The following is a 12,106-nucleotide window of genomic DNA, read 5'->3' on the forward strand; positions in this document are numbered from 1 at the left end:
CAACAAATGAACTACATTTGTTATGGCTCCCTATATTGCCTAGTATAGAGTATGTGATTGCATTCAGGTGTGTTTTTTGGTATGAGAGAGAAGCCTATCTCAGAGGCGAGAAGGAGCCAGGTGAGTTTATCTATTTCTGTAGCAATTCTTAGTGAAAGATATAGAGCACTGAGGATCCGCCGGATTGCTACTCAATGACTGTGTAAATGGGCCAAGCCTGCGGAGTGTTATACAATCCAACAAAAGTACACAGAAAGCAAGAAAGGACTCACAAGAATGTAATGTTGTTAAAGTGAAGTTACAATTCAGGAGGCAGACAATGAAACCTACACAATCGCAGGACTTACATATCTGGTGAACAAAACAGAGAAACAGGCTAACCAAGCAACAACCCAGGAAAGCTTGACCAAGTTTCGAAAAACCTTTCTTTAACCTGTATGGGAGGATTTCTTCACCACAAGGTCTCTGTTTCCTGTGATTTCATCTCACTTGTGGTGTTTTCCTTGCTGTGATTTTGTGTCCTGTGATGTTTTTCTTGCTGTGATTTTATCTGTGCTGTGATGTTTCCCTTGCTGTAGGAACTGGCCCTGAAAGTCCATAATTTTAAAAGACCTGTCAACGGTGATAGATTAGTGAATTTGCACAGTGTATATAACAGTTTATCTGTCAGAACTTCAGCTAATATTTTTGGAATAAAAGTCATAACATTTCATGCCTACATATTGGATGTCATTTCACCTTGTTTGAAGTTGGAATATCTCCAAGCATAACATTGTGCACCTAAATAGATGTCCTGACAATGGAATGAAAGTCTGTGCCAGTCAGAATTGATTTAAATTTTTCTCAGGCAAAGCAGCCTATGGGAATTGTAAGAATCATAATGTAAGCTGTGGTAATGCAAGGATCACTTAGAGAGAGATGTCAAATAGAAATAAAACTAGATAGCTACTAGTTAAGAGTGCGCCCAAGACTGAAACGTTGAACGTCATATTTTAAATATAGTATGTGTCCTTGACAGCCTGGCTCATATGTTTTCAGTTTTCTGAGGCTTTTCTGGGCTAAAAATTATTCACAAAAGTGAATAACTAAAGCACAGGCAGAGCTTGGTTTGAAATCACGAAACCCAGGGCGTGGTTTAAAGTTTGGAAGACAGGCACTCAGTCACAAATATTACAAATATCTCTTCTGCCTTATTACAGGTGCCATGGCATGTAATGCACCTACAATAAAGCGGACCGGGTATCCGTCATGTTGGAAACAGAGTAACCAATCCAAACTCTAAATCAGGGCCTAGCACGTTCTGTCTCCTTTATCTTGAGTGATACACCTATGCACCAACACACCATCATGTGTGTTACGTTCTATCCTCTATGTCTCCTCTTACACTCTTTCCTGTCCCATCATGCCTCACTGGCATGAAAACAGACAGTGGAATGTTCCATGCCTTCAATGCATAGGCCAGTGTCTTCTTAAGGACTCATGGGGCCCTGGGCAAGATATATTTTGGTGGACCCTCTTCAGAATAACTTTCTATTTTTATTATTCATGTTCTGCTAATTCAAGCCTACATGATGCCAAGCAAACTTTCAGAAATGGAGTCATCCAAAAACACTTGGAAAATATCTATAGGGAAGCCGCAAAACATCTGCAGATGACATTGGGGAAAAACAGTAAGGAGGGCTGTTGAGATATAGAAATAGACAGAGGTTAGAAGAAATAATATTTACTCTGCCGAGGTGGGGGTGGGGGCTTTGGAAAGTGGGGGTCCTGGACCATTGCCCACTTCATCCATACCTTAAAACGTCTGTGGCTTGGATGCTGCTGTAGATCAACTGATCTATCAGTTGCTGGGCAGTTGCAGCAAAGTAGCATCATTTACAAACCATGTTAAAATTAAGATAATCTAGATGCAACTTGGCCATCTTGTGACCTAGATGTGTCAAACAGTTAGGAGCAGCAGATGGCCCTATCACAGCTGATGTTGCTCAGTGGGGCTGCTTTACTCTCCCACCCACATATGAATTGCATTGCCTCTGGGCTTATCGTAAAATTAGCATTGTGGATTTGGTGCCTGTGTGAAGGTGATGGAGCCCTGGGTCAGCTCAGAGGGCGCACCAAGCTGGCCAGCTACATCAGAAGACACTCCAGGCTTACGTCTTCAGTGCTTTTCTGAAAAGATAGCGATCAGAAATAGGGGTTTGCTAGTTGATTTGTCGGACTTACAGCTGGAAAGGAAGTATCCAAAAACAAGCTTTGACAAAGCTGCCATATGCCAAGGCATGCAGCCAGCATTTGTATATGTCTGTGTTTGCACACAGTAGCACATTAATGTCAGACCTATTGGCATTGCCACTGGCTTATGATAGCCATTCACTGAGAAGAGCACCCTAGGTGCCGTGAAACACCATGTGAGCCAGTGTGCAGGAAGGGAAGTGTTTCCTGCCCCATCATGCCTTAGCCAGCAGCACCATAAGGGAAGTGGAAACTATCGGGACCATTAAAAGTCATGCAACATGATGGAGGGTTTGCGGGTTACCAAGATTCACTGGAGATGAGGGGTGGGGTCATAATAGGTTGCCAAGCTTCCTGCTTGCATAAAACAGGAACACATGACCAAGTTCTCCGCTCCTCTTGGCTAAAACCCCCTTCCACTTTTCACTTCTGCAATGCCAGCAGTGAATGGCACAGGTGGAATCACGCCACGCTAGGAGTAGTGAGCATCAGTCTTCAGGCAATTCATTAAGAAGAAGCATCATACCTTGATATCCATGCCAGTGAATTTCCTCCATTTAGTGTGAATGTGGCACGCTGAGCTCTATACAGTTATGTGGATGTACAGCATCCTTTGAGTGGGTTTCCATTACCTTTATAGGAAAACTCCATTCTCAGATTCCTGCCTTTTATATTTTTTATTATACAAAGCTCTCGTTACCAGGCTGTGTGGAGGTTGGTGGTCTGTCAATGAGGGCCACTACATATGACCTGAAAGCACACTTCAGTGTCCGATCACAGGTAGGATGCGGCTAGGTGGCTACGGCCTTGCGTTCCTTCCTGAATTCGGGCCAGTGATGCTTCTACTGCAATACTGGACATGGGCTACTCTGTTTTGGGAATCACTTCTGCAAAATGTAAACCCATGCCAGATGAGCAGATCAAGAATGTGAAGGATACTTCAAACAAGCAATGGTGATAGAACCTCACCTAAAGCCTACTCTTTTAAAAACGGTTGTAGCTGCAGCAGAGTTGAAAATAGAGTGCCACCTTCCCCCCCCCCCCACACACACACACACTGCATGCCTTGGCTTGATTGCTCAGTCACCTTTCCCAAACCTGTGTGCATGGTATGCATTTCTTCAATGTAGCTCACCTAAAACTGTTACACTCAAGGCAATATTTGCATTATCTGTTCTTAGTACCTCGCAGGCTGGAATGGGATAGGAATTCTGTGCATGGGTAATGATGACATTTTCCAGGTGGTGGACAGCCCTGACATCGGTTTACAAGTTAAACAAACCATTAGAAGTCTCAGTAGCTTGTGTAAAGTATTTTTCTCACTTAGTAGGAGTCCAACCCCTTAAGCGAAGGCATATTGTTTGGAAAGGAAGATTTATACCCTTCTCAATCAATCATTTTCACTTCAAAGATCCACTCTACATGTCTGGAAAGGCTACTAGGAAAGGCCTTTTTGAAATATTGCAGCCTACATGCCAAAGATGAAAGCTGCACACAGCCATCTGCCTTCTCACAACCTTTACCCAGTCACTCTTTAGATTACAAGAAATGTGGACACTACAGGAGCTATGTTGACCTGCCTGCTCAACTCCTCTGTATCGATGGCCACGGCTACTTACAACAAACGCCCTCAGGAGCTTGATTTCAATGTAAAACTTGTATTTATTTAACACAGTGACGAAGCTCCTAAAACTATTTTTAAAACACTTTGGTGTAAAAGGGAAGAGAGAAAGAGATACCTAACCAGTGTCTGAATTTAAGAGTAGAAAAAAAGGGATGAAACCCAGCTTTGTGCTTGATGAAATTGGGTGATCCTAGCCAATTACTTTTTTGCTTTGTATCCCCTTTTCCGTCATTATCCCATTTGAAAAACCTTGAAATACATCAGTTCCGGATGTGGGCTCTACAAACGCAGTCTCATGTATATGGTTTAATAGACTATAATGTTGCTCCATCTATAATAACACCTCTGCCGCATATAGAGTGCGCATGACAAATGACTTGCCTTTTGGTTCACCAATGGCATAGTTATCAGTGCGCCGGAGGTATGAATGTTTGTATGTTAGGCACCTGATTCACAAAGGGACTCCTCACTCGTGGGGGAGGTCCCGCAGTCGTGGGGGGTCGCCGCACTCAGGGAGGAATCTCCGCAATCTCCGCACTCAGGGCGGAAACTCCGCAATGAGTATTCTGATGGTGGGGGTTCTGTCCCGAGTATGGAGATTCCCTCACGACTGCGGGGCCTCCACCACAAGTGCGGAAGCCCTGTGTGAATCAGCTCCATGATGTTTAGAGACTATCACTTCTAAAACACGTAAATCAATACTGTGACATAATGTACTAAGGTGACACCCTTCCACATGATTAAAAAAAAAACACGTTTTTAACATTTTCAAGTGTCTTTATCATATTTTACATGATGATTGTTGCATTATTTATGTGCTTATTAAGTTGGTGGCTGAGCTTTGATTATTATTTTTAGAGCCAAGCCAGATCCTTGCCAGGGCTCTCTCTGTCAACTTTCTGGCTTGCCCCATCTACAAGCAGTTGGCGACGTGTAAGTTTGATAATTATAGTTTTTTTTAACAATGTGTACTCTCTGTATCATGTCATTGTTTCCTAGCTTGTAGCGAGTGTATGTAAATGTATATATCGGAAGGCTCGCGCACAGTTGTTACATTATGTACACCCATAATAACCATAGCAGCAACATAATGTCACTACACGACTTTCCCATTGAAGTCAAAATTGTATGGGAGAAAATAAATGAATAGCAAAGGAACAAAACTGTGAAACATAAAAACTCCATAAATTGAAGGTAGTGAACATACAGCATAACATAGGCAAATAGGCAAGGAATAGAGTATTTTAAAACCAAATCTATTATTTTTTTGGGCAAGTTAACCGGCCTTCCACTGTATGTCACGATAGGTTATTATTCAAATTATATATATATTCTTTATTGTCCGATTCTTTAAATCATTACAATAAAACAACACAGTTCACAAAATAAGGCAATTTCTTACATTCCTTAAAGATAACGAGGAAGTGTTAACATATCTTTATAACTGTTAGAAATACATAAAATATCATGAAAAGGTATTTTGTTCATATCCGAATATAAATATTACATTTCATTATTATTCACCATACATATTAGTAAACCCATCCATACAGATAATCTTTTAGTCCCCTCTCAGGTTTTTAAACAGCCCCTAAAAAAAAGCTGAGCATAGAGTAACACATGTTTGGTCCAGTTGTGATCTTAGTACTTAAAATATAAAGTGCATCCATGTTTCTTAAAATTACCCCGAGCCTCAGATACTTTATAAAATTTATCAAGTTACATTGTCAGTATAGGGGAAAACAATATAGGTGGAATCATAGCCGCTTTCTATTCTTATTATATGACCACAACATAGTCCCGAGACAGTTTTTTCTGAGCTATAATGATACATTTGACAAAGTTAACTGTTAAATTGATGATACGCCCTCGGAGGCACAGTATTATTGCTTGGCGACACGTTCTCACCCCTTGTACGTTAAATATTGGTTTTAAATGTGTTAATCTTTCTTGACACAATTTGGGGCAAATACATACAATTTGCAATAACGTTTCATTAATATAACCACATAATCTACACTTTTGTGATTGCCAAACTTGTAGCAATCTAGGTGTACCATCTTTATTTATTTATTTATTTATTTATAATGTTGGGTAATGGCCAAACAAAAGCTTAAGCAATATATCCCTTACTGCTGGGTTCAAGGAAGAAGTTAGAAAGAATTGGGGTTCTATTTTATTATACAAATTAATAACTGGCCAGGCGTGCTTTTTTTTACACTCAGTATGTCCAGATAGGTTGGCAGACATTATTTGTTAGCCCTACGTTAGCCCTACGTTTCCTGAACAACCACCAATAGGATGGCTAAAAAAAAGTTTTTCCTGAGGTCACACTTGTGGGAAAACTTTGAAAACTGCACCCATCTTGATTTCCATCCCAACTTGAGTTGCATCATCACACTCAATGTACTTATCCGAGTATAATGCACCCTTAGGAACTTTCATGGAGCGATTTACATTCCATCACTTCCCCTTTTCTGCACAAAATGTTTTTTTCTTATCCGTGAAACATTACAAGGATTGAAGAACTTAAACTCACCCTTGCAATCTCTGTTGGGCTTTCTTATTGTTAGCAAATCACCGACACGTAACTCACATTCATAACAGGATTTCCACTGATCAAAACGTTTCGTGTTTGACTGACTCTTCATTATGTTTTCCTTCATCTTCTGTCTGTTACAAACTATACCGCTTGCCTTGCATGCCCTCGCCCAAAGTGGTGAAGGAGCTAATTTTCCTCTCACCAAAAGACGAGTGTTTCAAAGGTGACAGCCTGCGAGTGGTTCTGTGAGCTCAAGTCATTAGCTGTAGGGCCTCATTGGCAAGGGCCCACTGGATACAATTTTTTGTTATCCTATTGGCCTCTCTGCCTGACCATTTGTTTGGAGATGGTATTGAGAAGTAATCTTGTGTTGCATACCCAAGGAAGTCAAGAAAATCTTCATATGAGATTAACTGAACCCCATTATCGAATAAATGAACAACTGGTAAACCCTCCGTTGTGAAGGTGTCTTTTCGGAACATATTATAACTGAAACTTATTGTAAGTATTTGGTTCAACAAACCTTCACTTGACCCACTTTGAATAGTAATCAGTAATTGCAATGAAATAGTGATATTAAGGCTTGAGTGTGCCTAATGTATGCCATGCCAGCATTGTTGTGACAATGGGCTGCCGGAGACTCACACGTTTGCAAGGTTTTATCTGCATTGTTGCATACACACTGCTAGATTGAATAAAGATATGAACTTCTGACTTCATGGACTGCTGCCAAAATGTTTGCCTAAGCCTCCTTTTATTCAAGGTTTTCCCAATGTGCCCAACAAATGGTAATACAACCAACTCATGCCTCGACATAGTGGTAGAAATACACTGAAAGTTCTTAAAAAGTATCCCATCTTCAACCAAAATCTCATCTCTCTCTGTTAATATGCAGGCACTGACTGAGGTATTTTAGGCAAGTAGGGCAGGCGGGAACCTTGGAGTCCATGTGACAAGAGACAAGCCTGTCATCCGTATACCATTGAAGCACTATTAAGTGGTTAAATATATCCTAATTTACACACACCAAGCAGATGGTTTAGGTGTGCTTGATATATGTATGCTAAATTTACCATTTATGCCAGTATTTAAACTTCCTAACATTTTCTGCTTTTAATCATACTGGCTGGCGCCCCGATTAAAACGTTAGGGCCACCATGCAGGTATTTTTAAAGAGTAAACCTACCACCATTCAATACTCTATTCCTTTTTCCAACAAAGGGCTCTCAAGCATCTCACACCCCGTTCCACAACGGAATGGGAGGAAAATCTATGATGAAGCATACCACCAAGGGTACGTACCCCTTGTGAGTGAGAGTTCTTTAAAGCAAAAGGATTGTTTTCCCCTTAGGTCCACTGATGTACTCCCTCCAAGGAGGATGCGGAAATACAATTGATACTTCCTTCAACCATCCGACGGTTGCAATACAACACACACTGTGTTTTTAATATTGACAAAGGACTTTATCACATAATGTCTCTGTGGTTGTAGTGCTTGATTGACATTCTGGGAGTTTTTCAATCTGAGGTATTGTTTATATATTGTGTAATTAGACAATCCCTTTTGATGAGTATTTCTGAAATAATGTTTTGTTTATGAATGAATATACTAGTACATATTTGGGGGCATATTATTGATAACCAAGCTTATACTGCTGGTTAAACTTTTTATTTGATAAAGGAAACTGGTTTTCTAGATGTTTTGCTCTGGTATATTGAAGGGTCTGTTTTCTATATTCCTCACCCCTGTGACTTTTGTGGAACCCTTTTAAACTGTGAAGTGTATCACTAAAAATGTCACAAAATGTATATAACATGTTTCCTGTTGAATTATGAACATCCCACCACAAAGACCAGGGGTTCAGTGCAGGGGTCAAATTTCATGCATAGCGCTCAAAGATATTGTCTACCAACAATATTGTCCCCATCTTCTTCTATATATATATATTTTTCAAATGTTGCTCCTATTATTAAATGCAAATGTAACCCTGAAGTACCCAACCAAAATTATAGTTTTTTTCTGATAAACCTGAGGATTTATGTCATATTCCATCAGCTTAATGTCAGACCACTGTTTTTAAAACACGTCTCTATCCAGAATCGTAACAGGTAGACCAGAATCTACAATGCACTGGATATTTCAACTTTGTATGATCAAAGTGCACATGGGTTTATTGTTACAATTATTTTAACCACCTGAGCTAAATTGTCCAAATGTATTTCAGTACTTCGAGTGTTGTCCACAATGTAAACCCTTTGATTACCTCTATTTTTACAAATGTTGAGAAGTTACCCTTAAACCCACAGGTTTTGTATAATTTACTCCAGGCAGGACATGCCTTTATCTTGAGTTCCTGATAATTCTAACCTCATTTAAAAACATCTTTGACTCATTCTACAAAACCTTTAAATTACGACCTGTAATTGTATCATCTCTGTTCTGCAAACGTTAGTTGATCCTTGGTAAATACGTTTATTAAAGCAGATTTATGCCTACCCTCAACTTCTTGCTATTTCAGTACTCTTGCAGACTGCATTGATTGTTCATTCCTCATGGCAACTGGAAAAATGTGTTCAAGAGTTGGATAATCTTCCCTGTACGTTTGTACTATAGTAGCAACAAAATTAGTTATTTCTGATCATGTGGCCTTCAAAGTTGTTGTATTTACAATTAGCAGCAAGAATAAATAGACCGCTATGTACTGTTCAATGGATTCATATGCTTGCTGTCTCATTATGAATTTTCTTCTTTCTACAACCAAACTGAGCAACTTTATAAAAGGGTATATAATCTTACCATTGTCACCTTATAAATATTTAATTTCACTGACTCATCCTCTTTTACATATTCTGGTAGGTGTCATCTCCCTACGCAAAACATTCTTGTGCTACTGTATTATAAACTTGGGTTTGTTATGTTACGATTAACACACAACAGCAACTGCACAGCAGAAAGCTATGATCCATAGTTGAAGAACTCGCAGTGCATTGTGGGCTACGTGTGACATTCATCTGAAGGCTATTTATTGGTAGCAAAACTAACCAATAGCAAAATGTGTTTAAAATCGTACATATATATTGTATATATATTTGTATATACATATATACTCATTGAAAAAACATAATGAAAGTGGCATTATAGTTGGGAGCTGGAATGAGACTCGCGCTAAGGATGAAAACCCCCCAAAACACTATAATACTCCAGTTAAACTTTCTAAAACGTGCACCCTTATTTCATCACTCACAACATGTTAAAGGAAAAAAAAACTTGTAAAATATATTTTTTTACTTTGGTAATTTATTGAGAGCTGCTATACCTGTTTGAGACAACTTCAAAATCCACATAATCGTTTGTACAGTTTTCTAATATCTTCTTTATTATAGACAATCTAATGCTCATTAAACGAGATCATAGTTTAAAAAAAAAATGTAATACAATGTTTTGGGGCAGTTGTATAACTTTTTGGTGTCGCAAATGGGAGATCGGCCCGTTTGCAACCGCAAAAAAAGGTACAGGCATGTACAAAAGCTATTTTGCGATTCACTAACTCACAAAATAGAGTTTGCGACTCTCGCTATTATGAAGGGGCGTCCCTTCCTAATAGCGAGTCACAATGCCATGTACTATTGTTTTGCTACTGCATTTGCGGTCGCAAAACACTTGCAGTTTACCACCTACTTCAAGTAGGTGGTAAACCACTCGCAAACGGGAAGGGATCCGCAAAATATTTTTTAAGAGCAGGCAGTGGACCACTGCCTGCCCTTAAAGTTTCATTTTTTTTTTTAAATGCATCCTTTAAGGAAAACGGATTGCATTAAAAAAAAAACTGCTTTATTTAACAAGCATTTGCAATGCAATAGGTCTCGCAGCATTAAAGTTTGAGTATTGGCATTGTAAATGACAATGCTTTGCATTAATTTTTTTTTATTTGCAATTGGTATATAAACATTGTGAATGGTTAGCTGTTGCTTATGCTTATCTAAGTTGGCAGTAATATAGAGTGCTAGTCTTTCTTGTTATAAGCATGCTGATTTAAAGCGAGTGCCTGCACTTCTTACAGCACTTGAAACGGAGAGTGCCTAAACTTCTTAGTGGGCGTTCAATGCTTTTAATTGGAGAGCACCAGCCCTTCTCAATAGCTCACAGGTACCATGGGACAGTGTGTATCTACACTTCTGTAATTCAATTTTAACCACTGATAGTAGGTGGCAGCGTGCGTGGAAAAGTGTGCACGACCACAAAGCGCGAGCGTGTGGAGACTGGGATATTGCGAACACTAAGTTATCTCTCAAACTGTGATGCTGAGAGAGCAGGCTCGCAGTGTAGTGAGCAGTGCACTAAAGTGAGTGGACGCTGGTTCTGCGAGTTTGTATCACAGTGAAAAGTGGAAGGTGGCAGTAGGCTGACCGGATTATGTGTAAATAGTCAGAAGACGCTAATCTCTGCGTGATGTGGGCAGTGTGCCGAGGTGTTACACATACCACTGGAATGAAGCCACACATACTCCATGTGAAGTAAACAGCGTACTGAAGCGGCGTGGCCGCACACACATTACCTTCTCTCTCCGTGTATCAGATAGAAGCTGCGAAAGAAACCTAGCAGCTCATTCTCGATCAAGGCGCTGTACTCAGTCCTCCCCTTGCAAAAACCTACTGCCCTCCAGCCCTGGGTCGGCATCACCTCTGCCCATGGGACATCAGACCGCTTCTTGGGCGCACCCTATTAGAGGGGTCTAATGTCTGAGCCCCAACAAGGAGGCAGTGACAGAGAGAAGAAACGCCACAGGTAACATCGGAGCTCCTGAGAGTAGGGGTGAGAGGGGCAGCGAGTTGTAAAAGCACGGTAAAGAGAAGAAAGAGCTTTAGAAGGAAAGGAAAACTGAAGATACTAAGGAAGGAGATACATATATCAGAGGGTGCAGACAGTACGAATAAAGATCTTATAAATGAGCGAGGTGGGTGGGTAGGGGCAGGGAGATGATAGAGTCAGATTAAAGAGAAGAGGGGAAAGGCAGGAAGAGATAACATCGGACAGAGAGACGTAGAGATGGGGGTCAAAGAGAGTAGGGGCAGGTGATCAGAGAGAAGTAACGGGACAGGAGGCAGAGAGAGATGACAGAAGAGGGCAAAGGCGGGCTACAGGGCAGTGCCAAAGACAGTTGTTATCCCAGGGGTCTGAGGAGGACCTGTTAGGGTGGGATCCAAAGACGGGCCTAATCTGAGCACCGGGGGTGGCAGCGGTGTGACCAGGGGAATGCAGAAGCTGGTGGCGGCCAGCGCCCAGCACGAGGGCCTGCCCCTGCCCATGTGATCCTGGAGGTTGCGGCTCTGTCCGGAGTGCTCTGCTCCGGGGGGAGCGCTGGCGGGGTCTCTCGCCCTTAGTGCGGCGCGGGCTGCTCCGGGCCGGCTCTGCTGCTCTATGCGTCCCTCCCGACAGCTGCTGCATGATCCCGGGGCCGGGCCCCGCTCGCCATCCGAGGGGCCGAGAAGGTCGGGGCGCAGGAGAAGCGGGGCAGCTGCGGGCTGCGGGCTGTAGCCTCGGGGCCAGGGCATGGCGTGCGGCGGGCTCTGCCTCGGTCAGCCCCTGGCCTCAGGGATGCAGGGCCCGGCGGAGGCTGCTTTGTGCGGTGGCTGAAACCATGGTGAGGGCTGGCAGTGCAAAGTTTGGTAGCTCCGTAGTACATACACGAGCTGGGCCTCTATGGCAC

This window comes from Lissotriton helveticus, chromosome 10, assembly GCF_964261635.1.
Source record: "Lissotriton helveticus chromosome 10, aLisHel1.1, whole genome shotgun sequence".
NCBI lineage: Eukaryota > Metazoa > Chordata > Amphibia > Caudata > Salamandridae > Lissotriton > Lissotriton helveticus.